The 26,834-nt window shown below is 52.0% G+C and overlaps 1 protein-coding gene across 3 annotated transcripts in view; it reads left to right on the top strand.

Annotated features, from left to right (window-relative positions):
• Positions 1 to 26,834, top strand: part of zfh2 (Zn finger homeodomain 2) — a 413,801-nt gene that overhangs the window by 85,494 nt on the left and 301,473 nt on the right. For all 3 annotated transcript variants that reach the window (XM_025301293.1, XM_025301292.1, XM_025301295.1), the window contains one exon: positions 9,267 to 9,318. The gene's annotated coding sequence lies outside the window, so the exon portion shown is untranslated. The remainder of the gene's footprint in view (positions 1 to 9,266; positions 9,319 to 26,834) is intronic.

Genomic DNA, 26,834 nt, shown 5'->3' with positions numbered 1-26,834 from the left:
AAGTGCGCGCGGGCGCGGGGGTTGACGAAGGGAGAGGGGGCCGACGACCGGCGGGGTGAAACGAGGGGTCGCGGGAGACGACTGTGCAGGGTGGAATAAGAGCGAGGGAGGGAGAGAGACGGAGAGATAGATAGCTAGCTGGAGAGTGAGAGAGAGAGAGAGTGAGAGAGAGAGAGAGAGAGAGAGAGAGAGAGAGAGAGAGAGAGAGAGAGAGAGAGAGAGAGAGAGAGCGAGAGAGCGAGAGAGGGAGAGACAGCGTGGGTGGCGGTGTGTGTGCCGCCTTCGACGCGCAGGCCCTATGCAAAATAGCAGGGTTGGTGGGGTGGCGAAGCCGTTGGAGACCCCCCGGAGCCGCGCGACGGGGCAAACAACCCCTTAGTTCTGCCGTAGTAGCGGCCGCAGACGCCCCCACCACGTGTGCGTGTCGCGCGAGACGTCTCTCGTCGTCGTCGCCGACCGTCGTCGTCGTCGTCGTCGTCGTCGCCGACCGTCGTCGTACGTCGTCGTCGTCGACGGCAGTAGCGCCACCTCCGACCGGAAATCCTCTCGGACCCTCTTTTGTGCCCTCTCGTCCCACCCCCACCCGTCCTGTCGCGATCGCGTGGCCAGCCGCTGCCGTTTGCAGTGGGCCTCGCACTGGCCGATTTTCGACGACCGGTCTCGCGAGCAGGATTGTGCGAATTCCCTCCCTCTCCCTCTCTCTTGGTCTCTCTCTCTTTCTCTCTCTCTCTCTCTCTCTCTTCTCGCTTGTTGTCTTCATTTCTCCGTCTCCCTCGTACGTGCTTTCCGAGTGAAGGTCAGTGAACGTGTGATACGTAACGGAAGCGGGACGACTGCGCGAGAAGGGACATTGCCGAAGAGGAGGATGCGACGTTACGGGTAACTGGAGTGGTTGCTGGCGGAATTGACTCCGGTGCGAACGAGGTAAAGTCTGAAGGGGCGACAGAGCGAGTAAACCCGACCGCTGATCATCTGGAGATCAGTTCGCGTCGGAGTGGACGATTAGTTGGACTCGTCGCGTGAATCTTCTCACCTTGCGACTCTCTCTCCCTCTCTCTCTCTCTCTCTCTCTCTCTCACTCACTCACTCACTCACTCACTCACTCACTCACTCACTCACTCACTCACTCACTCACTCTCACATTCTCCCTCCTTCTCTCTTGCCGGGCTCGTTCAATGAGCGAATTGCGGCGGGGGCGCGATTCAAGTTCAATGCGCGAATCGGTCCGATCGGAAATCGATGATGTCGCGTCGAGGTCTCGGTATAAGTGTCTCGGTAGTAGTAGTAGTAGTAGTACTAGAAGTAGTAGCGGTGGTGGTGGTGGTGGTTAGCCTCGCGTCCCTATCTTCTCTCTATCACGGCGCTAGGCGACTACTCGTCCGGGTGTAACGCGGCCTCGTAAGAGCGCGGCGATGCAGACCGCGGCGCGCGCTCGCTTTTCGCGCGCGCATAAGGGGCTTCGGATTTATGATCGCGCGGAATATACCGAGCGGGACATTCAGATCGGCGATAACGTAAACGACCAGTTAGTGCGGCCATCTAAATTACGGGTTTGCTGTCGCGCCGATATCGCCACGGGATTTCGCTAATCAAGCCGGCGAGGAAAAATTACGAGGAAACGCCGACACGCTCGCCGATGTGCGAGCGAGTGAGCGAGCGAGCGAGCGAGCGAGCGATCTCGGTAGCCTCTCCGTCGCGTAACTTCCATTCTTTATTCGCTCATAAAGTATGCATCTGTACGCACACACGCACTTATGCGCATACACACACACACACACACACACACACACATACGCGCACACACAAACAGTCGCTCGCTTGACGCGGAACAAAAATGGAATCGCCGCGCCATTCGGGACGGGCAATTAGCCGCGCGCGGCGTAATTAACGCGCTCGGCCGCGGCCGTAAATCCTGCAGAGACGCGATAATCGTCATCGCGCGGGCCGTTTCCACTCGATGATCGACGGTCGACCGTCGTCGGGCTTCTCGAGCGATCGCTCGGCAAGGCCTGCGACGACGGCTAAGAATTCCGGCTGCGAGCGTCGCCGAGAGATCTTCTCCAGGACGGATCCGTGGAACGAGGACGTGGAATTGGCGGGGGTGGGAGGGGGGAGAGAAAGAGAGAGAGAGAGAAAGAGAGAGAGAGAGAGAGAAAGAGAGAGGACAATATGGACACGACGGCACGCGAGATGGGGAAGGAGGTTAAAAATAAAGTGGGGACGAGGTTGATTAATCGCCGATCAATTAACAGTCACAGGCCCCGGAGGCGGCTGTTGCGTCAGCCGCTCGTGGCCCGGCAAGGCTCTCTCATTAATTAGTTATTAACGGCGCGCCGCGGTAATTACAGATGCAAATTGGTCCTCGCGCCGCGCTACGCCCGTCATTATTTCCACGGCGATTTCGCAATCGCACCGCCGCGCCGCGGCCGAGCCGAGCCGCGCGAGATTCCTCCCTCCCGTCCCTCTTCTCATCCTCCGTCGTCTCGGCTCGACTCGACTCGACTCGACTCGACGCAAGAACGCCGCAAGTCGTGAAAAAGTGCGCGAAGGTGGAAGGTCGAGGTAAAGACGAATCGTCTTGGGACGGATCGAACGAGTCGGAGTCACGGATTTAACGTCGAGCTTTCGAAGAGAAAGAGACGCACGTTCCCCGTTCTTTTTTCTTTCTCTCTCCTCAAGTGTATCTTACCCGCGCGAGGAGTCGGATGCATATTTCGGGGAACGGTGTCTACCACGCGAGAATTTACATTCGTTGGCCGAAGAGACGCGGAGGAAAACTCGCGTTGATGCAAAACTCAATGATTCTCTCTCTCTCTCTCTCTCTCTCCCTCTCTCTCTTTCTATCTCTCGTGATTGCGCTCACGCAAGCACGCATACGCGTGTAAACAGTAATGCGCTCCGACATAGAGTATTTTCACAAGGTGCGAGGGGGAGGGGGAGGTCCTCTCGCTACTCGGGCTGGCCAGTGTTACGCGAGGGGGACGGCTGAGGTATAAATCAAACGGGGGATTTCAGGTGAAGACGAATCGCTCTCGAGCGACGACTCGCTGTTTAACGCGAGCGAGACGAGCGTGCGGCTCGTTTCGCTCTCTCGCACGCCCGAGAAATCACCCGCTGTCCGGGATTATTTAAAGCGCGCGCGCACTCGCGTTTTCTTGAATAATGTGTAACTCGATGAGCCGAATCCGCGGCGCGAGATCGAGGCGGGATCCATCTTACGCTTATTGGCGAAATGCCACGGAACAAATGCGCGATGATGGGCGACCGAGGTGAAAGACGTATCGCGGCTCCATTTATTCGTCCCCATCCAGTTATTTCGAGAGATTCGCCGACGCGACCGTGCGACGGATTCCTCGTGGCTCGGTATAAACGAAAACCACCCCCGACGGCCGATCGATCGGCACAAAAAAATCACACGCACGGCAAGTTTACGAATGGAATTTTACGAAATAAATCGCCCAGTGGCGAAGCGCGCATACGCGCGTATCTGATATGCATGTGTGTGTGTGTGTGTGTGTGTGTGTGTGTGTGTGTGTTGTGACTTATGATTTAGCGCTTGACCTTTGAGGGAGAGAGATTTCTCATCTGAATGTGTCGTACGATCGCGAGCGCAAACAATCCTCGGGTCCATCTCGGCCGAGAGCCGCAGGAGTTTCTCCGCCGCGATAACTGTTCCTCGCTGGAGCGAGGAGAGATGGCCGGGGAAGGTAGCTTTGATGTAGAGGACAACGTGAGGACGCGATCGCGTCGTTCGTGCGTGGAGAACGCGATTCGTCCAAAATTAATTTTCCAAAGGCGCGTAAGGCTCGTCGACGTGCTCGTGGTCGTGCGGTGAAAACGTACACGCGACTCTCCCGAACTACTGACCTTTCGCGGCCGAGACTCGCGCGCTAGATTTTTCCCCTCGGTTTTTTTCCCTCCCAGCCTTTTTCTCTTTACTGTTTTACAGCGAACACGGCGCCAACGAGTGCGCACACACGCGCGCTCTCGCACGCTTTCCATTTCTCCGCTCGCCTCGTCCTCGCTGTGTTCGTCGATCATCGCGCCACGAGATCTACGATCGGTCTCGGCGCCGTTACTTGGCGCGAGAACACGAGCCGCGCGATAATTACGATAAAACCGACGGCTTGGCGGCAGCGGCGGCGGCGGCGGCGCGGCCCGAAGTTAATTATTCAACGCCACGCGTGCGCGCCCACGTTGTGTCCTACAAAGGGAAATGCCTCGAGGCGATAGCCCTTCGATGGAGAATTTCGATGAAACGCGCGTCGACTAATGGACGACGATGGGACGCGTAACGCACACACGTCCGTCGGCGCGACCAATTTTACAGGAAGCGGCGACGCTGGGAAACTGCCCGCGATCCGGCTCGATCGGATCGAACAGATGGGGAACTTTTTCGACGAACGTGAAACGACCGCCCATCTCGTTTGCTTCGCGCAAAAACGTCGCGATTCGACTCGGTCTGTTTCAGTAATTTTTCAAGTCGGTGATTCAGCGACTCTTAATGACTCAGAAATTTGAAAACCCCGAAAGTACAGAAATTCAACTGTGAAGAGGGAACTCGCGGAATTCGCTCGACACGCGAGAGAGTCCCTCGCGTTTTTCAAAATCGCTCATGGCGTGACAACCTCCCAGATCCTGGAGCGAAAAAAATCCTCCGCGCCAAGAGAAGCAACGTCGCGCGTTTCCCGCGGCGACTCGCGTCGCGAGTTTACGACGCTCTCGCGGAATCGAACGGCCATCAGCGGGGAGATCGGTAACGATCGTCGTCGTCGTCCTCTTCATTCGCGAGAGATCCAGGAGTCTCCGGAGGGGTTCACCGCGGGCGGTCCGCGAGTGTTGGTGGATTCCGGCGGATTCGACGGTGAGCAGAGGGGGTGAAACCTCCCGCTGACGAGAGGGCAGGAAGCTGTAGCTTTAGCGGATCGACTACCAGCACGATGAAATCGGCTCGTCGGGGGAGAAAGACAGAGAGAGAGACAGAGAGAGAGAGAGAGAGAGAGAGAGAGAGAGAGAGAGAGAGAGAATGCTGAGAGAGAGGGGCGGCGGACGTAGGCGGTCATTCGTTGCTGTTTATTAATTCGAGGCGAGGCGAGATGCGTCCACTTTGTGCGCTTCGGTTGCTCGTTTCGCCCACGCGCTCGTCACTGTGTTTCTACTCGACACGTACACGCGAACGCCACCATGGACATTCTCTCCCCCTCTTGCCCGTGAACGCGTGTGTGCGATGATAATGCAGAACATCGCGAATAAAATACGTCTAGTGAGGCGGGGGTGGCGGCGGGGAATACGAAAAAGAGAAAGGAAACCAGCGAGCGTGCTTGGGAAAGAGAGACAGAGAGAGAGAGAGAGAGAGAGAGAGAGAGAGAGGAGAGAGAGAGATAGAGGGGCGGAGAGGAAGAGATCGTGAAATCTTGGAAACTGCGGAATGAAGTTTTTGAGAGCACCGAATAGCGCGCGAGGGTGCGCGACGAACGGCCGAGAGGTGTATCGTAAAAGCGATGATAAAGGCTTCGCTACTAACATGTCGCTGCCGCGGTTTTTTACTAGCAGCCGCGGCCGCGGTGGTGCTGCTGGTGATGGCGGCGGCGGTGGTGATGGAGGTGGTGGTGGTAGTGGTGGTGGTGTTATTTTATCGCCGACAGGCGTAATGCAGCGTCTGTCGGCTAATCGCGCGCCGGCATTTCGGACCGTTAATAACAACGGCTTTATTTATGCGGCACGAATTACCATAAGAAAGAACGATTAATGACGTTTCGTGGATGCATACATTATATCGTGGATGATGTCACCGCGGTTGAATTTGGGAAATTAATTTCGCCGGCTGTATATCTCGCGCGCGCGCGCGGACTAAACTGCCGGTTGTACGACGGCGTCGCGTCCGGCATTCTCCGGATGGAGGAGCCCGACCTCGCGCGCAGCTCGGGATGAATCGTCAACGTTCGGGAGTCCTGTGCGCATTAGCGTGCTGAGATATTAATTACCAAACCGATTCTTTCTCTGCCGGCCGAAAGGAGGAATGCGCTGTGGAGCCTCGAATACGCGTCCCTCGTTTCACCTAAGTGACCATAAATTTCCTCTCACGTGGAATTTTGCGAAATCGAGGAGGACGACGTGACGCCTTGGCGGGGAGAGGGGGGGGGCGAACACACGGTAGCCTTCTTTAAATACGTCTGTCCTAACTATAATTTCATCAGCGACTCTCTCTCTCTCTCTTTCTCTCTCTCTCTCTCTCTCTCTCTCTCTCTCTCTCTCTCTCTCGAAGAATTTTCTCATTTTCTCTCGCTCGAGAATCGCGTTTTTAGACACTTGCTCCTTTTTCTTCTTCTGTAATGTGTCGTTCTTCAGAACGACGACACATTACGCGACACGTCGATTGAAGGATCAAGCGTGCGTAGAAGACATGACGTCTCTCGCTCGGCCGCGTCTTCATCTGAATCCGAGAACTGTGCCTCTCTCATCGATCTCTCTCTCTCTCTCGTCCGAGACCGAATCGTTCTAACTTTAACGAACTAGCGGCGAGATCCGCACGATTTGTTTCGCCGGCATCTCCGTAACGCACGATGATGTGCATTCCTGTCTTTGTCTCTCTCTCTCTCTCTCTCTCTCTCTCCCCCGGCGCTGGACGACATTAAAAATAACTGTCCAAAGGCATTCGCGCGTTAAACTACCACCCGCCCACGTCTCGTCTCACGTTACGATCGCGTATCTCTTTTAACGCAGCGAGAAATCGCTCGGCCGATCGCTCGCGAGAGCGTCGTTGCGCCAGGCGCTTCTTCTTTTTCTCTTTTTTTCTCAGATTTCGCGGGAATGTATCGTATCGACGGAAATAACCGTCCGCCTCTCGCGGTAACCGAAGCGACGCGCCGGCCGTCGAGCAAGTCGCATTTATTACGCGAAAAATAGAGCGAATTTCCTCGTCGTCTAAAATTAAGTCCCACGGACTTCGGCTAGCTCGCATATCGCGCTGCGAACATTTCGTTGTTCGTCTTTTTTTCTCTCACCACCTTTTGTCACTTCGCTTTGCCATTTCATGCGCGTGTCTATCGTGCGGCCGAGGCTGCGCGTTTCGATCGTCCCGACACTTTCCAGCCCTTCGGGGATGCGCGATTCCTCCGAGCAGACCTTGAGCAAAGTCTACGCATTTTTTCGACAGGATTCGCACCTCGGCTGCGAGCTTAACCTTTTCGGTACGTCAAGTACTTACCACGTAGAATTACTCACTCTTACATGCTAAGCGCTTCTATGCGTTGCGTCCTTCGATGAAATAATTATATATTGATACGTGTAAAAATTGCCATTAGCGAGTAATGAAAGATTATTTCGAGTTATAAATCACACTATATTAATAGCAAGATGCAGTGTTTATTTTAAATGATTTCATCATGGGAATAAATGATGATTCAATAACGTGTGTGTTAAGTGCAGAAAATCAAAATTGTTGAAAAGCTCGGGCATTTGAGACTCCAATATTTTTCTAATTGATGAGAAGACTTTAATTTATTTATATCTTTTCGTAGAAGCGACGCGCGAGGACCCGTTTTAGCCGATTCGTTAAGAAAAGCCGCTGCGATCGCCACAGGTCGTAGGAAAAAATAACCACGGAGAGCGACTATACGACCGAAATACTTAAACAATCTGTCATGCGCGGACAAGCGCAGCCGCTCGCTCCGCCGCATTATACATATATAGGGGAGGTTCCGAGGGAGGTTCGTTCTGTCTCGAAGCAGAGCGAGAATTACCGGCCGGGCCGTAAAGCTTAAAAAATATCCCGATCGAGACGCGCGGCGGATAACGAGGTCGGACCTCGGGGGCACCTTCCGCGCCCGGGGAGAGACATCGATGGTTATTATGGACAACACCATGGGGACCCGTAATATGGCCGTTGCGTTGCTGTAGGTCCGCGCGAGCCCTCCCCCTGCCCCGACCGTCCCTCGTCCACGCGTCGCGTCTTAACGGCTGTAAAGAAAAGAAATGATTCTCGCGGCGAAGGACATGTAAATTTATGAAGGCCCCGGGGCCCTACGTTTGCCCGCCTTTGCGCGCGCGCTCGCTGCGTCCCTGCCGTCGGCGGCCGCATTGTTATGCTAACAATTAATTAATGTCGCTTTAATTGCGCCGCCGGCACGTCACGTCACGCTCTCTTCCTCCCGGCCGCCTTCGCCCTCGCCCTCGTCCTCGCCCTCGCGCTCTCGCGCCCTCCCGTCGTCGCTCTTCCTGCTCGGTGTCCGGCGTCAGGGCGACGATCTTCCGTCTTCTACGGCCGACGGACGTTCGTGCGACGGAAATTATGCTGATTAAGACGGGAGGTTATCCGTTGTTTCGTCCGGCGTCCATTGTTGCGTACGCGCGGCTGTTCGAGAGGAGCTACGAGAAAGGACTCGGGGCATTTTTCTCGCCGCAACACTCGTATGAGAGCGCGATTAGAGAGAGAGAGAGAGAGAGAGAGAGAGAGAGAGAGAGAGAGAGAGAGAGAGAGAGAGAGAGAGAGAGAAAGAAAGACGGGCCCCTCGAGGTGCTGTATTGTCTCGCGATGCGCATTGTGGGCCCCGCCGTCTCTACATTGTTGCGGTCTGATTAATTGTCGTCTCGTAATTAGGTGTTTCGGCCTGTCGATTCGGCTTCTAATGAAGACTCGCGTCTCGCACGCTCGTATTTCGTTCGTTGAATTAGCACGAATAAACGCTCGCTCGTACGTTGCGCGCCAAGCTGATTTTTCTCGAGGTCGTGCGATTTTTTCCCTCATCGCCGTCATTCTCATTCCCCAAGTGGTCTTCAGTCATTTGGTTACTTTGGACATTCCGAATTAAAAGTTTTCGTGTCATTCACGCGTGAATAAGAAGTACCCATAAGTAATCAAGCATCGCAAAATCCAGATTTAGAAATATAAATCCTTAAATTTTATGTATAGATATAGAAACTTTGTTCTTGTTACTTGCAGACGAAACTTCTTTCTTCTTTAAAGATGATACATGAGCAGAATGCATTTTATTTAAACGACGCGGGAAAAATGCTGCTTGCAGCGGAATAAGGGCCACCGCATACACAAAATAACAATGTATATTTGTTAAAATTGCGAGTAACGAAAAATGATTTGTCGCGGCTACTGTTTTGATCTGTATACAATTATCAAACAGCGAACGTTCATTTGTTATAACGGGTCTTTTTCTCAGCGCGATCGGAGCCGCCGACATATTTCCACGTGCGACTCGAGATCTGCGGTACGTTTGGCTCTACTAATCGCCGGCGTGATCTTTCTGTTGCAGGACGTGAGGGGGCCCGAAGGAGCGTAGATGATTTCTACTGTCTGCGTCCTCGGTAAGTCGAGCACGGCCGATTAATACGGCGAAGGCGCGCGCAATAAAATGTGTCGCGCGCGCGCGCGTGCGCGAGCGCCAGGGGGTCTTCTCGTTTCGCCCGCGGCCCCTCGTTCTCGCCCGCGAACGCAGCTAATTATACACGCGCGAATGCCGTAACTCCGGATACCGGATGCGTCACCGAAATGTTTAACAGCTCCCCTCCGCGCACCCGCGCGCGCGCTCGCTCCAACATTAACGACCCCGCGGCTGTCGGATTCCGCGCTATGAGCGTTTTATCGGCTTTGTATCTCTCTCTCTCTCTCTCTCTCTCTCTCTCTCTCTCTCTCTCTCTCTCTCCACCCTCGCAGCACGCAGCTGGCTATCTTTGGTCGCATGCGCCATCGAGCCGAGCGGATCTCTCCCTCTCAACGGAGCAGACGTCCGATTCTCTCGGCCGGCCGGTCGTGATCGCGAAAATTTCACTCGCTCTTTAGAGCCGGCGAGTCAACGACGCGCGCAAGATGTATGCGCACGAGAGCCTCTCCTCGCCTCTGCCGGTTAATGATTCCGTTATATGAGCACCGATATCGCCTGGACATCCGGTCGGCAGATGCCTCACGCCCGGGATCTATGAGCTTGACGTTTTACGACGTTCGCATTACCGCGAGAGTGACCGCGATAATTAAACTCGCCGCTGATCTACCATAACCGAACGTGGAAGAGCGAGAGAGAGAGAGAGAGAGAGAGAGAGAGAGAGAGAGAGAGAGATGCTGTTATGAATCTCGCGCGACGCAAAAACGGGAGCGCAGGTCGGGCTCGCCGAGTCTCTCTCTTAGACGGGCTCCGTAAATCTCGTACGCCGCGGACCGAAAGTCCCGTTCGAATATTGTGAAAGACCGGCCGCACTATGTGCATCTATAATCCGCTCGATGAATTTCAATTTACAGCTCCGGCGTCCTCGCGCGGGCGCGGGCATTGGCGAGACCGTAAAATCCTCGGCACGATCACCGCTCGGAGGAATCGTTCGCGTACTCGCCTTTTTCCTCGCGCTCGCGCTATTAGTGAGCACGCGCTCTCCTCCCCCCTCCCTCTCTCAATCCTCCCCGCATCCGCATTCGCGGCCACTGTGTGCAAAAACCGGCCGAACATCCTCGCGCTCTTCGCCGGTCGGATCGGCAAATTATTAGTAACTCGACGCGTTCGTTCTCGTCTCGCGCTCGCGTTCGCATTAGCGATGTTACAAAACAACCAGCGTTAATAATATCGATCGATCGATCGGTCGATCGAGCGCTCTCGCGCAGCTCACGGCGCAGCGGCGGGGCGGCGCGATGCTAGTTAAACGCGGGTCGCAGTCGGCCGACAAATTAATTAACGGCCGATCCTCCCGTAACTCCCGCGCGTCGAAGCCGCCAAACGCGGAGCCCGCGCAACGCGATCGACGCGCCTTGCGCAACTCGCGCTCCCCGCTTTTGATTAATGAATCGCGTGCTGATTAATGAATGCAAATGGCCTGCCTGCGCCCCTCTCGAGCCCTGTCCTCCTCTGTCGACAGATGCACCCGTTCTCTCTTTCTCTCCCTCCCTCCCTCCCTCTCTCTCTCTCTCTCTCTCTCCCCCCCTCTCTCTCTCTCTCTCTCTTTCTTAAGCGCCTACGAGTGCAAAAATGTCAGACCGCGGGGTAAGGGGGGCGCATGGTTTTTCGTGCGACAAAGCCGGATCGATCAGTCGTTAGAGGCACGAGAGGGTCGGTCGAGGCTCCTCCGGACGGTCCTTTTCGGTGCTTTCGCGTCGTGTCCTGCGGCACGACGACAGCCGGCCGGCTGGCCGGCCACACGATGGCCTGCGAGAGAGAAAAGGAAGAAGAGAGGCGGCGAGAGAGGACAACGGGGGACAGGCAGGCAGACGACCGTGCCGGACTCTCTGCCTCCTCTTCCCCATAAATACGGATTTAGTCGCGCGGTTTACGACCGAAAACGTGTCGAGCCTCGCGAGCGCGGAGCCGCGCCTAAATTATTAAAGTCGTAAACGATCGAAATCGTCGTTAAGCGCCGCGCGAAGAAACCCATCGGGGCATCCGCCCTCCTCCGCCCGTGCCCTCCGCGGCGGAGAGGATCGTTTTTCTCGGGGTTTCATTGTTGTTAGGCCGCGTTAGAGCCGGGGCCCCCCGACTTAGTGCGCGCGCGCCGCCACGAGCACGATCCGTCCTAGTCGACGGCGAGAGGGTTGACCGGCGCGATTTCTGCGATGGATTTCTGCGAAGCGTCCGCGTAGATTAGGCTCGGAAACACGGTAAGCAGACGCTTACGACGGATAATCACGCGCGGCTGCGCGTGCCGGACCTGCCGCAGAGAGAGAGAGAGAGGGGGGGGGAGGGGAGAGGTGAAAGAGAAGATGGATTTTTACCTGCTTTTATTTCGACACCGGAGCGAAATCGTCCCTTCCTGCCGATCGAGCGCAAACGCATCTGTAGTCGGATGTTTGCACACGGAGTGCTCGTAAAATTTTCATAACGTCTTTTAACGGCTAATTAACGCGGCGGAGAGCCGAAGGCGTTCGTTCGGACGCTTGTGAGATTTTTGCAATGTTTTTTTTCAAAAGGATTGCTTCTTTTAATGAGATGTGGCCGACGTAACGGAGGATTAGACGTTTCTCAAATTCCCGTGTGTTGTCTCGGGTGAAAGAAGAATTTTCAACGTCTCGTGATTAACGTATTAGAGAACAAGCCGGTCGTAAAGATGCTTACAACAGTTTTGCAGAGAGTGTCTTGGAAGAGAAACATTTTTCCAACGACTTGTGATTAACGTAATAGGAGACAGAGTGTTCGCGCAAGAATGCTTGTAAAGCATCTCTCGGTGGTATCTCGGAGGAGAAAAAAGTGTGCTGTAACGGGATGTGATTAGAACGTATTAGAGAAGAAGGCGATAGAGGCTGATTAACGCGCGGGCGACGAACACCGTCGCATCGTCGTTCGCCAAACGGCTCTCCGAGTTCGCATCAACACACGTCGGCTGATTCAAACAAATATATAAGTACGAGTACGAAACATTAGCATATTACCGCGCGCACGGACTTATCCGGGTTTGCGCAACAGATTGGCCGACCATAATCGTCGCTGTAATTACCGTATACTAGACCGTCGTCAGATTTATTCCTGTAGGCTCAGAAGGCCCGAAACAACGTCACGTCACGACAGAAAGAGAGACTGACAGAGAGAAGGAAAGAGAGAGAGAGAGAGAGAGAGAGAGAGAGAGAGAGAGAGAGAGAGAGAGAGAGAGAGAGAGAGAGAGAGAGAGAGAGAGAGAGGAGGGAGACGTGGTTGGTGGCGCGCGAGGCAAGGAACGCGATTAAAATTTGTAATTAAAATCAGTCGTGGTGTATTACAATCACGCGGACAATGTAGTCGGACGAATTGCAGCGCGGCAGTACGGCTCACGGCGATGCGTCGCGCCGGGCAGAAGATTTAATTGCCACATAATTGTCCGTTATTATCCGATGATTGACGCGGCGTGTTTTATTGCCGTTGCGTCTCGTAGGCGCGCGTGCGATTAGCGCTCGAATTAAAACGCGGTTATGTAAGGAGCGCGCCAAGTATCGGCGATGTTCACACGCGAAGAACGCGCACATGTAAGCTACACGACGTTGAAGTTTGGAGCGTTCTTCTTAAGCTACAGCGTAGCTTAAAATAAGAGGACTTCGCTTCGTTTAGCCGCAAGATATAAAATATGAACTACTTCGCGCGCGCGCGCGCGAGTGGCGAGATCGCTAGAAATATCTTTCCCAGGATTTCCTTATAAATAGAACGGGAATAATTCAGTTGCACCTTCAGGTGCTGTTTTTCTCGGCGCGCGTCAAACGTGCTACACCTCGTAATGGCGCTTAGTCCTTCTCCTTTGTCTGGCCTCGTTACTTTGTAATTTACTGCTTCTCTTTGAGCGTCGCATTAAAGATTTCCCCTGCGCGGCGGCAGCGGCGCGAGCGCGAGAAAGAGAATGCGGGATCGCGTGTAACGATGATACATGCAAGCATATCGCGTCGCCGTATCAAAAGGAGGGAGGGAAAAAGGGGACAGAAGGGGCACAGACCGCGAAAAAAGTACGTACTGCGTACGTGCACGCGTATGTACGTGCGTGCGTGCGTGCGTGCGTGCGTGCGTGCGTGCGTGCGTGCATGCGTGCGTGCGTGCGTGCATGTGTATGTATCGTGAGGAGAGCCGACCACCCGGTTGTTTTTCGACGGCGATCTCTCCGCGACGCGGGGATACTCTTCCTCGAGTTGAAACACCCGTGACGAATCGCTGTCACGAGAGAGATGACGCGCTCTAGACTCTTTTCTTTCCTTCCCCTTGCTGTCGTCGTTCCTTCACCTGCCGAAGAACCGCGGAGAATCGCGCCGGTACGGGGAAAATATTTTTATCGAATGGTATATCATATATCGCATCGCATAATCGAGATGTTTTTCACAGCGAAGTGTAAATTTCGCAACATTGATGATTAATATCCTTTTAACTTTACGACGTGAAGATTCATTTCATTTGGTTCATCTCACATCTTTTGGATCATACGAGATAATATCTTGGTCGAATAATTTAATGGACTTTCAATACGCGCGGATGTTAATTTCGAGAAAAGATCTCTGCGCGTACAGGGTGGAAATATTGTGACAAAAATTGCAACGAAACTTTTGCAATCTTACTATATCCACGTTTGTTTATTATTTCTTCGTTTCTAATTCGTACTACAATATCGGTATAATCGAGTTTCGCAGAAAAACTGCAAGAGAAAGGCGTGTATAGTTTTAACGCAATTTTTACTACAATATTTTCCCCGTGTGGTCATCGCGACAGCGGAGCGAACGTGTTCCAACGGCGGCTGCGAATTTATTCCGGAATTAAGTCGGCATGCATTTGCGGGAGATACAATATTCGCGCTCCACAGAGATGGAGATACCACCACGCGCAATACCGACTCGACGCGAGGCTTCGCGATGATCGATGATCTCTCCTCCGGGAAGTGCTCCCCCTTGCTCCGCCGGCTCGAGAAAAGAGCGAACAAGATAAAGGAGAGAAGTGTCGCCGAGCTTTCCGGCGCACCTGTCAGGTGTTCGGCACGTTTGAGATTAGAAGCGATTCCGGGAAAGGTGTCGCGCGCGCGCGCGCGTGCGCGGTCGCGGACGATGTCGCGGAGGGTGAGAAAGAGAGAAAGGGAGATGCATGTCGGGCTACCGCATCACGTATCACAGATAGGCGGTACGCACTAGGTGGCTGACTACAAAGAAGCGAAATCAATTTGCAATTGAAATCCGCCGGCGTACGTGCCCGCGGGTCATCCGATTGCCGCGCGGCGCAGCGCCGTATCGGGCCGCGTCGATGATTTCGCTGAACTTGGATAGCTGCGATAACGGCGAGGTGAGATCCGGCCGAGATCGAGAGTCGTTCGACTGCATTTCAAAGCCCGCGCGCGCGGCTCGGAGGTTCCTGACCCCCCTGAGAGCGTCTCATAGACGAGAGAGCCGGGCATCCTCGCGCCGCCCGTCGACGTGCCGCACCGAAGTGAGAAACCTCCCTCGATCGACATCGCCGATTTTACCAATCAGTCGTCTGTACATGTGTGTGTTCTCGCTTTGTCAGACGACCGCCGGTTCTCGTCTCGCGTCGCGATGTTTCACGCGTATTCGCTCGGTATTTCTATTTTTCCTCTTCCTCCGGTCGGAGATGCCTCGTGGAGGGGATTTTTGGCGATCGCGGACGTGAAGATTTTCGCGCGTCTCCGGGCAGTCGGAAAGGTATCTCAAAGATACAAATCTATTTTTCTCGCGACCGTAAAGTGTTCGATCGTTGCAGTCTGGACGACTTTTGCGGTCTTTCGACTAGAATCTTTCCGTACATGTCAGCGGCTTTCCGGATAACGAAGATTAATGCAAATATTTTCACACTCACACGTGTGATGAAAATAACTTTTCTCGTGTTTGATCCTCTCTCTCTCTCTCTCTCTCTCTCTCTCTCTCTCTCTGTGTGTGTGTGTGTGTGAACACCGCGAGAAATGAAAATTTGAGGAATAAAACCGCATCCGCCCTTCAAAAACTCCGCCTATCGGCAAGATTAATTAAGAGCCATTGCTTCGACCTTGCTCTTACCGCATCGTCGGCAAGTTCGCGCCGCCACCTACCCGCGGGCTACCTGGGGGTCACCCCCCTAATTTACGTGTCGCGGGGACACCGAGTTCGCGTGCGAGACAGACGGTAGCGAGCGCGCGACACATTCTTCGCTTTCATCCCCGGAGAAGACACACACGGGAAGAGACGCCAACACGGAGACGATTCAAACAAAGAAAGGGACGGCCACCCCTCCTGGCTCGCCTTTTCTCGAGTAATGCCATTCCTTATGCATCCGTAACCCTCCCCACCGACGCTCCCCCTGCCCCTTGTCGTCGACATCTCTCGCTCTCACCCCCCCCTCTCTCTCTCTCTCTCTCTCTCTCTCTCTCTCTCTTTCTCTCTTCGCATACCCTCGTACTTCTCATCTTTCTCGCTATCTTCTCCTTTTCCTGTCGCGCCCCTTTCCACCCCCCGGTGCCCCTTCTCCTTCGCGACTCACCCCTATGTCGATATTTCCCTATCGATTGATCCGCAAGGAGGCACCCCTCCGCCCTCCCGTCGCTCTGTACGGTTCTCCTTTATCTCTCTTTTCCTTCCATTCGATCCTTTCTTTATACGACGAGCGAGCCCGTCTTCCAGCCCCCTTTCCCCTCCGCTCTCTCTTCGAGCTTGCTCTCCTTTTCTCCCTTTTTCCCCCCACTTCACCGTACTCCTCTTACCGCTGTTTCTCTACTTTCCATCCGAAGCCTCCGGGCTCTCTCCTGCGCTTATTCGTCTCCGTTCGATGGAGGTTGTGCCGGAGCGTACCTGCCCCGCGTTTCCACGCGCGTATCCACAGGATTAAAATAGTCCCCGTACATAATGTGTCGCACAGCCGCGCTCGTAGCAGACGCCGCTGAGAGAGGGAGAGGGGGTGAGCGAGAGCGTGCGCACGAGTGGAGAGTAAATGAAGATTTATATCCCCCGAATTCGACATTAAATTATATTATTCGGATTTCTCAGTCAGTCGTAAGGACGGCTGGACTTCGTAAGGGTAATCCGTCGAAACGGTTAAACGCGCTCGAGCGCGAACGGCGACGACGACGAAGCCGCGCACAACCGCCGACACCTATAATGTGATTAGACGTCGCCTTGTCGAATTTACGTTCGTCGTCGCCGGAGCCTCGGAGACAATTGCGCAAAAATCGGTTGGCAGGTGGCGGCCGTTCGATTCATCCCGCGGTCCCTTCCTCATCGAACGGCGGGGACCGGGGCTAGGGGAGGGCAGAAATATTGGGTTCGAAAGGGCCCTCTGGAAACGGTTCGATCTGTTCGATAGGGCCCCCTCCTCGAGCGGAACCTTGCCCCTTTACACAATGTTTCTCACGTCGCACAGACAAAGGGACGCAAATTCCACGTGAAAAATCTGTGCTCCGACGTCGGTGCGTGCTTCCGCGGCTTGCGAGCGCGCGTGCGCGTGTGTGCGTGCGTGTCCTGTGTGTCACAATGAGGGCCCGCATATTCACACGCGTTCGCGAGTACGCGAGTGTGCGTGCTGCGAGCGAGCGAGCGAGCGAGTGCGTGCGAGAAGGCTGGCAGCTACGCCGTGAAATCAGTTACGAAATCACGGGGTCCCATTGCCGAGGCGATCCCCTCGGCCCCCGGCCCACCCTCGGTCCTCAGCCTCCGCGGGGTCGATCATTAATTTGTAACGAACCGGCGCCGCCTGTTATTATCCTACGGTTACGCGATCACGTGATTACACGCGCACGCATCGACGCGTCGGTTCCTCCCGGCCGCCGCCTCCTCCGGAGCGCGCTGACGTCAAAAATTGCCGGATTTTCGGGGCGGTTTGAAGGATTTAACGCGGCCCGGTTCCCGGGTACGCGGACGAGATTCTTAACTCGAAAATGGCGCACGTCGAATTTCGCGGGGTGATCATACGGAATTAGACGCACCCGCTCGTCGGGGATCCGTCGAATTTCATACCGAGAATTATTTGTTTTTTTTTTTTCTTTTTCTTTTTCTTTCTCTCTCCTGCTTTAGCGTAAGTAAGAGAGGAACGATGCACGCGATCTCCTCGAGGAGGACACGTCGGGAGACGGAGAACGACGAATCCTCCCCTCTGTGCATCTCGCGACTGACGAGTTTGACGGGGAATATCGTTCGCAACGACTCGTATCGATAATATTTTTTCTCCCATGGCTCTCTCTCTCTCTCTCTCTCTCTCTCTCGCACGCGCGAGAGAGAATTTCGAACGGCTCGCGCGACTAAATCCGCCAGACACACTCGCTCGAATGCGCGATCCGTCGCGATTTAATTAGAGTCGCAATCTCATTCGGCCGTAAATCTCTCTCACCCGTTGACCGATTACCGCGTTTCTCCCGGTAGAATCAATTAGCTCGGCGTGCGAGAGAGGAGCCGGCTTGAACGGCTTGAGAGACAGAGAAAGAGACCGCTTCTCTCTCTCTCTCTCTCTCTCTCTCTCGGGCCAGACGACGGCAGGAGGAATTCCTCCCGACCTGCCGCCGGTGTTCGCCTCGCGCAAGGAGAAATGATCAATGGTGAACGAGACTCGCCGGGCGATTAGCGAATTCGATCGGCCAACCGTGTGCAACGGTCGACCCAGGTCGAGCCGACCAGAGACTATCGATCGGCTCTTCCCGGAAGGTAGGGGTCGTCTTCGTGTAATCCGTCGTCGTCCGCCCTGAAATGGAGTTATTTCGACTTGGGTTTCGATCGTCTCCACTCGACACGGCATCGTCCCGCGCGTCGCGTCTTGTCCGCAATCGAAAAGTTAACCGTCGGAAACGTGCCCTAACGAATACTCTCGACCAACCTTTGGCCCTCCCCCCTCCCCACTTCCTCCCCGTCGTCGCCTCTTCAGCACTTCCGGAGGACTGACTCCTGCTTTTTTCTTCGCCGTCGCGAAAGCACCGCGATCTATCACGTTCGCGTACCCCGTCGTCATGGGGGTTGATTTCCATACGGGGAGGGGGGGGGTACGGCGAGGGCGTCAGGAGGTGGAGGAGATTAGCTAGGTGCTTGATTAACGAGACGCGCGTGCGCGAGGAGCGAGACGGAATCCGATCCGATCGCCGACGTTTTCCGGGTGATCACGCCCGGCGAGAAGAGATCGCGCCCGAGGACAGCCGCGCGTTGTCGCGTGCGAGACGACCGAGACGGCGCGCATCGACGTATGTGTGTATCGGAGTAATTAAGCGACGACCCCCTATCCGGTAATTCCATTATCGCCGCCGTCGTAGCCCGCTCGGGCCGCGGGAAATCCGATTAGCCGCGATCGACGCGACGTTGCATTTAAGCCCGTACGTGAAAGACGCGCGCGTGGAAGATTCGTGCCGCTTGCCGCGCTGCTCCCCGAGGCCGATCGATCGCGAATACCTCGGCGGACTTTGTTACGATACTTCCGATCTCTTTTTTCTTCTCCTCTCTTTTTCTTGCCGACGAATAACTCTCTCCCTCTCCCTCTCTCTCTCTCTCTCTCTCTCTCTCTCTCTCTCTCTCTCTCTCTCTCTCTCTCTCCCTCCCTCCCTCCCTCCCTCCCTCCCTCTCTCTCTCTCTCTCTCTCTCTCTCTATCTCTATCTCTCTCTTTCTTTCTTGTCTCGTCGCTCTTTGCGACGTTCTTTGCCTTTGAGGAGAATCCTGCCCTATTTAATATCGGAATTACCAAGCGGTGGTAAACGACCGATTTGTAATTCATTCGTGTATTTACCGGTCTTACGAGTAATCCCGTTAATCCACGAGCATTTTTTTCATGATTGCACAGTTGTATAGGGTCTAATAATATAGCAAAAATGTGTCGAGTGCTCATTTATGTATGATATTCAAGAATAAAGTTTCGAGAGTATATATACCTTAAATATAGCATTACATATTACATATAGCATTACATATATCATAAAGTGTTTTTTAAAAATCGTCCCAATTCATATAACGATGCATTTGACACGTATGCCGCGTGATAAACCGAAGAATATTAAACATTCCCTGCCTTCACGTAGTTTATTTCACGTAGTTAATTTTTGAAAAACCCGTCGTTCCCAGCATCCCAGCGGAAAGAGGTCGCGCGTTGCTCGCCGATAGCTTCAGCATTAAGCGACTTGTTAATCCCGCGAGAGCTCCGCCGAGCATACGTGCGATATTCCGAAAACTGCAGCGACGTTACTCGGGCAATGACGTGTATTAATAGAGTTTGGAAATCCTCGCGGTACGCGTCGTCGCTCATAAATCCCGCCTCGCTCGCGGCTCCGATGTTATAATTAAAGCCTTCGATATCAATCAATACGCGCTCGCCCGCGCAAACGGCAACGTGTGTGTCGGCGCGCGGGCATAAATTGCCCCGCGTCGAAACAACAACGGAGGCGACGCTTTGGCTCTGCTTCACGCGCGTGTATGTATGTGTGTATGTGTGCATGTATATACATATACGTCGAAAGTTTTATATTTATAGCGCGCCATTAGCGACCGTGCACCGTTGTGTGCGTGCGAGGAAGAGAAGGGGGGACGAGGTGCGGAGGGGAGAGAACGAACGCGTTGTTTCTGTCGTGTAAACAATGTGTACGTGGCGGTGGATTCGTTTCACGCGACAAACGGCAAGAACGCATTCCGGGAAACTGAGAGCCCCGACCGTAATTAACAGTTGGCGCGACGTGACGCTTAATTGCAATAATTACGATAATTACCGGCGAGGACCGCGCCGACGTCATTCGCTGGCGTCGTGAGCGCGACACACGTCGACGGCAATTTGTTGCTAACATTTCGCTTCGTGTCATCGAGCGGGCCTCGCGTGATCCCCGCGATCGATAGGCGGCCGGGATAAGATCGCCGATCTCGCGCACGCCTCGCGGTCATGCGACGCACGTCGACGAGATTGCGATCGGGCATCTCGAAAATTTGCGCCCGCGGACCGCCGCAACTGTCGGGGCTGCAATTAGCAGCGGCGCGGTTTTGCCGCACTCGATTATGCGCACGTCGGGCTTGTCTCGGCTGACGAATTCATCCGTCGTTGCCGAGCGGTACGTATGACGCGACGAGACGCACCTTCTTCGTAAATCGGACCATTTCGAGATCGGTTTGGCGTCTACACTCTTTTACTCGTCTATACCTGTCTCTCTGCACTTTTACGCTTTGCCGAAAACATTTTCGCACGCTGTGTGTGTTGAGAATCTCCTATATTCGTACGCACGCTGCGCTGAACGATGTGCAAATTTAGATCGATCTCTGCGCGTCTCGCGAAAAACTGAGCGAGAGAAAGCTGAACGAGCGTTCGCGTGTGACTCTCCTTTGGAACGTATAACTGTAATGGCCTCGAGTCGAAATTTTTCTCCCACATTGGTCCTGCAAGTTTTATTGAAATTCTTGAAGGATCAATGAAGATTTTGCGATTGACAAGCTTATCTTGATGCCGCAAATAGTCATCCGCTGCCCTTATCTCCATGTTGAGTCTCGTGGACAAAGATTTACTTGAGAATCATTTAATTTTTGCTTGTTACGACATTTCATCCGTGCTTAATTTTTGTTCTTAACTGCACTCTATAATTTCAGTTAAAAACTCGATAACTCGGTTGCAAGTAGGATATGTGAGATAAGCAGAAATTGGATAATTTAATGAAAGTAAATGGGAAAGTGAAAAAAAGAAAGAAATGAGTAAAAGAGCTGATGAGAAAGAAGCTATAAAAGCAAATATAATAATAACTTAATAATGCAATGTATAATAGAAATTTAAATCCAGATTCACTATAATCGCAAGATTAAAGATGAGTGACGTGAGTGAAAAATCAGTGAGTTAAAGAAAAGAAGACACTGACAAACTCAAACGGTATTATTAAAATCCAGAAACCAATACTTGCGAAATTAGGTTTATATATATACATATATAAGATCAAAAAAAATTATATATAAGACCGATATTCATAGCTGTAAATTATTCGCTATATTTTTATCGAAAATAATTAAATACAAATTTACAAATTTATACTCTTTAACCGTTATTCTTTTGTTTCGACCAGTATTTTTTGTTACGAAATAAATATAAGAGATACAAATCGAAAATTATTCAGAAATGCATAAAGCTAGATAATTATTTGACGAATAATGATGGAAGTAAAACTGTATGAATGCCGACCTGATTTCAATTCGGGTATTTCTTTATTCTCGGTAAGCTCGGTAAAATATTTCTGTAAAAAGCGGAAGTCTCCTGTGTGACGAATAATTCGATATACCTTTAAACGCGCGATGTCCATGATGTCGTCGTTACACTGAGAGAAAAGTATATGATATTTGGAAGTATAATGATATAGTAACTAAATTATAGTCCGAAATATCATATTTATAGTAAGTATTACCACAACATCGGTAATAATTACGATATAGGCATAGTATAACCAACCATGTAATATTTTTACTAAGAATTATAGTAAGTTAAACTAAAATTATTGTATTGATACAAATATAAAATGGTAGGTAAAGTAACTCTTTTGTATAGTCAATATTACCTGAATATTTGCTAAATGATGACAGATGTAACTATATGAATATTAAATCTCACTATATTTGTGAATGAGAAATTACCATATATGTGGTAAAAGTAACTAAACAATTATTTCAGACAATCATTGACTATATATTTGTGTTTATTCTACTATATTTTGCAGGTTCCACGAACTATAAAAATATGGTTGACGCCAAAATGAACTATAAAATATAGTGAGATTATAGTGAATTCAACTATATATTTCTATCAGTGTACTCACGATCCAGGGTCCCGCATCCTCCGTTCCAGCTTCCCGATTCAGCATCCCGGCTGCTTCCGTTTACTTCGCCGTCGTGATACTCGGAAAACTCACTATCAGCACTGACACTCTCGTGAACGCGATTCGGCCGCGCCTAGAGTTTGGTTAGGTTAGGTTAGGTTAGGTTAGGTTAGGTTAAGTTCAAATAACGCGTCGAATACCGCGCTTGCCGATAAGAGACGAGATAGTTTAATAATCGCCCGAAATGTGAAATATTACTCATGCGTACCGACACGTTTTTCGAAGACGTGAGTCATCGGCTTCATACACAATGTAAATCGAAGAGGCGACCACAAAAGCTGTGTTTGACAATGTAAACAGAACGGCGAGACAACAGGCTTGTTTATGTTGCTTGACTTTTCGCACTTTGGCCGAGAAGCATATTCTAATGCTAGAGGAGAAACAAGCAAAAGAGTCGTGCACGAAAAGTTCAAGTAATGTAAATAGACCCGCGTCAGTCAGCGTCAGTCAGTCAAACGCAGAGTCGCGGTCGGTCGTCGCTCGCCGCGCCATCGGTCGCCAATCAGACGACACCAATCAACGATTTCGAAACATCGCGAACTTTCGAAGCGCTCGGACGCGCGCATTTCTCGCTCCTCGCGGATTGCCCCGGGCGATCTCCGTTACATCTCGAGTCACGTATCGCCAGATGCGTTTTTTCCATCGTGTGTGATTAGTGTATTTTGTTTTTTGGCTTAATCAGCCTCTCGTCAGCGTCGGAGATCATTAAGTTTCTCGTTTCTCCGGCATCGAGCCGTAACCACGCGAGTGTCGGTGTTGTTGCCAGTGAAGATCTGGAGTGCCACGACAGGACAACCGAGAGCAGGATGTTACATCGGGAAGCTGGGACATCGAGACGCGAGTGGTGATACATCATGTGCTTCGAGGTATGTCGAATAATTTAGTGTGTGTGTAGAAGGTTTCCGATTATAACGGAAGTTTGGCGAACTTGCCCACGAGAGAGAGATACTCTGAGTCTCGAAATTTAGGCTGGTATTTATAGTTTGCGATTGTTTGACGAGTAATTACAGCCTCGTACTTGTCAATCTGTACCGGTGCTCATTTTGTACAAGTATTAGTCCGAACGACTGGATAGACCTAACCTAACCTAACCTAACCTAACCTTAGTCCGTGAATATGACTGATTGATTATTCTATCGATCAAAGATTGTGAATAATTTGCAATTGCGAACGTCGGCGTCAGAATCTAATATAAATCTTGCAAATGTTTTTTATTTATTTAATAATGCTCATCGAATTGCAAGCTGCGCTTTGCTCTCGATGTTTTTCTTTTTCTCTCTCATTCTCTGCTCTAACCTTATATTGCAGCACGTCCAAATTTAAATCTTTGTTCATTAGACAGCATCATTAAACACGTGATTGTTATCTTCGCCTTCGCAGTTTTTTATCAGCTCTTTTAAGAACTTTGAATCTCATCAATCTTCGGAAACGAAAAGAAGTAAGATGAGAAAATTAGGAAGGGATGAGAAAAAGCGTGTTATTCATTTTTTGACTCTTTTCCCCACCAATCTTTATTTGATTAATCAATACATGCTTGTCTCACACACGCTCTCTGCATTCATTGCGTTTATTGAAATTAAGAATAATGATCAAACGAAAATATTAAAGCGGATGAAGTATTAAATACCGATGTAACATTGAACTAATCGTACTTCACATAATTCCGAAGGGAATTAATTCTTCGAGATTCGCTATATGAATTAGACAACTACAACATGAAGGTAAAGCGGGAGCTCATAAGTAATGCATCTCGAGACTCTTCATCGATCCTTCAAGTTCGACGGAACTTGCAGAATTAATGCGGAGCAAAAATTTCGACCTGGGTGATCTCACAAGTTCGACAGTCGTCTCCCCTCCCACTCGCGTGGAATTTCCGCGCGGCATTCTCATCTCGGTCGAAGTTCGCCATGCATCTCCGCTTGGCCGAGGCGAGCGATTTTTCCCGGGCGACCTCCCCACCCCCCCCCCCGTAGCGCTGCGTCCTGATTTTCGAAAAATCGCACTCGTCAATCTCCGATCGCGACTGCGGCGCAAACTCGGGAAACGAAGCAAGAACGGGTTCCCCCGTCCCTTTTCTCTCTCTCTCTCTCTTTCTCTCTCTCTCTGCCAGGAGAGAAAAAGCAGGCTCGGAGCGAGGAAGAGATACGGACCGGCATAAAACTCGCCCCATAGAATTTTTCGTTCGCACGGTTTCATTTCAATTAACGTTCCCTCGTCCCGGGAGGGTTGCCATCCGCCGTCCTTGTGTATATACATGCACATGTACACATGTACGTGTCTGTGTGTTATGTATATGTATATACAGCCTATCTCGATGTCTCGCCGATAATTGCGCCGCGGTAACTCGCCCGAGTTAGCGGCTCCTAAAGGGATGGATTTCGGAACCGGTTTCGCATTATGCGCGATTCTCACCCCGAGGCACTCGTAAAACCTCAGGCAAGAATTCCCGTCGTGGGTGCAGGGGAGGTGCGGCGGGCAGGCCGTGGCGAGGCGGGGGAGACGAGGTGGCGGTCTCGAGAAGAGAGGCTTCGATCGATTCGACCGGTGACTGTATGCGCGACTCTCGAATTCGCGGCCGCGCCTGATTCAATTTAGAAACCTCGTACCACCTCTCGCATCGCCATGCGCCGTGTTGTTAGTGCGTCTGTCTGCTGTCGCGTCAAAATACCTCGCAATTAAATAAGTGCCGGGAAAAGGAGGGAAAGAGGAGGGGATAGGGACCGAGACTAGTGGTTTGTTCTTTTTAGCTGCACTACTGAACTGGTGCGATAAGTTAAAGTGAGAAAAAATATATTTGTCTCATTCTAACTTATTGCACCAGTTCTGCAGCAATGCAGCTAAAAAGAACAGACCAAAGGTGTGGGTTCGTGTAAAATCAAACCCCCCTCGTCGCTCTTTGTTATCCGCGAGACGACGCCTTAGAAACGGGCGTTATTGAATATCTGACGGCCGGCCGCGCGTAAATTGCCGAATCGAAGTTGCGTCTGCAACGATGGACGGCGATGGATATAAAATTAAACCGTCGTCGATTGACACAATTGAATGTTAACGAGGGAGCGATATTCGATCAACAAGTGGACAAAATAAGCAGAAGCAGGCAAACGGAAAACTGAGATGAACGGCGCGAAGAAGAAAGAATTTGTCGCATACAAACGAGTAATTTAAATAACGCACTTTATAACAGGGACAAACATGGTTTCTTTGCGCGTCGTTATCAGCATCCTTGTTCTTTTACTTATGTTTCCGCATATTAGTACGATTAACTCCGACTGCGAGACGCGATAATGAACAAGTCGCGATCTCGAAAGCCTCCTCAGTCATTTAGCTCAGAGCTCGGTGCAGAAATACACTTGCGCGGGGTAAATACTCGGGGTAGATATCGATGCCACATGTCGCGAGGCGACAAGCGGGGGGAGAGGAGGGGGGGGGCGATCGAACGATTAAGCGCGAAGGAACGCTCAGACGCGGCGCGAGGAACGAAAGTCGCGAGGGAGGGGAGGGGGTTCTCGGCGGAAGTTACGACGATTTCGATTATTTGCGCTGCACATCTGGCAACAAGTTGCAATCTATTCCTGCCCGACGCATCGCGCGTATGCGTGCGTGCGTATACCTGACGACGAGTGACGCGAAAACGATCAGGCGCGCGACGATCGGGAATTCGTCGGGTGAGCCGAAGGGGCCGGCGCGAATTTAGATACGTTCATTTAGATACGATCGGCGGGCTGTCTCCGCTTCCTGATAATATGATTTATTCGCGCCGTTTCCATCGACTGACCCAATTCTGTAACGCCGGATGCAACACACGTCCGACTTGCCGCCTGCCCGCCCGGCCACGACAGTCGACAACCTCCGCGGCGCTTTAGTTTCGACCAACCACACACACACACACACACACACACACACACATAGACACAGGCATATTCGCGAATACTACTTGCTATGGAACTGGAATGTGATTCGAAACTCGTCAATAGCGGCGGCTATTAAGCGACCCAGCGTGCTCTGCGCGGGACGTGATTAACCGCGCTGCTCATCAGCCGACGGAGTGGCTAAAAACGTGAAGTACGTGACGCGCGCGTCCGCCGTTCACAAATCCCAGATAAAGATGAATATTCCGTGTAAAGTCGTTTTTAATAGCCTTCGCTTCGTCCGGATATTCCGGAGTTCATTAAAGCTACCGACCTTTTCAGACTTTGACTGACTGCTGCCCGTTAATATTGAAGTAATCCTGAAGCGTGCAGGATATCGCATTAGAAAAAACGGAAGAAAAACTCGCGGAGCCCGCACTTCCCCGGTGATTTCTAGTGGAATTTTATCGAGTCGCAGAGTATCCCGCGACTCCTCAAATTGATGACGCACCGCCGTCACTGCCGAGTCCCGCATAAAATCGCGATTGATAATGCGGCGGCTTATTGCTCCCGGCGAACGCACGCGAACGCGCGCTCGACCTATTTCCGCGACGCGACACGGCCGGGCCCATTAAAGGGAGGTGTGTATACTCTCGCAAGAGGGAGGGTCGAGACGGCGATCGTCGACTCTCAACCCCGCTCCGACTCGATCGTGTTACCGCGGTTATCGGTACAGAGCTCGCAGCTCGAGAAGGCCGCGCGCTAATTCCTCGCTCGTAACG

Source organism: Harpegnathos saltator, unplaced genomic scaffold (assembly GCF_003227715.2).
Source record: "Harpegnathos saltator strain DR-91 unplaced genomic scaffold, Hsal_v8.6 scaffold41, whole genome shotgun sequence".
NCBI lineage: Eukaryota > Metazoa > Arthropoda > Insecta > Hymenoptera > Formicidae > Harpegnathos > Harpegnathos saltator.
This window is presented reverse-complemented; position numbering and strand designations above follow the sequence as displayed.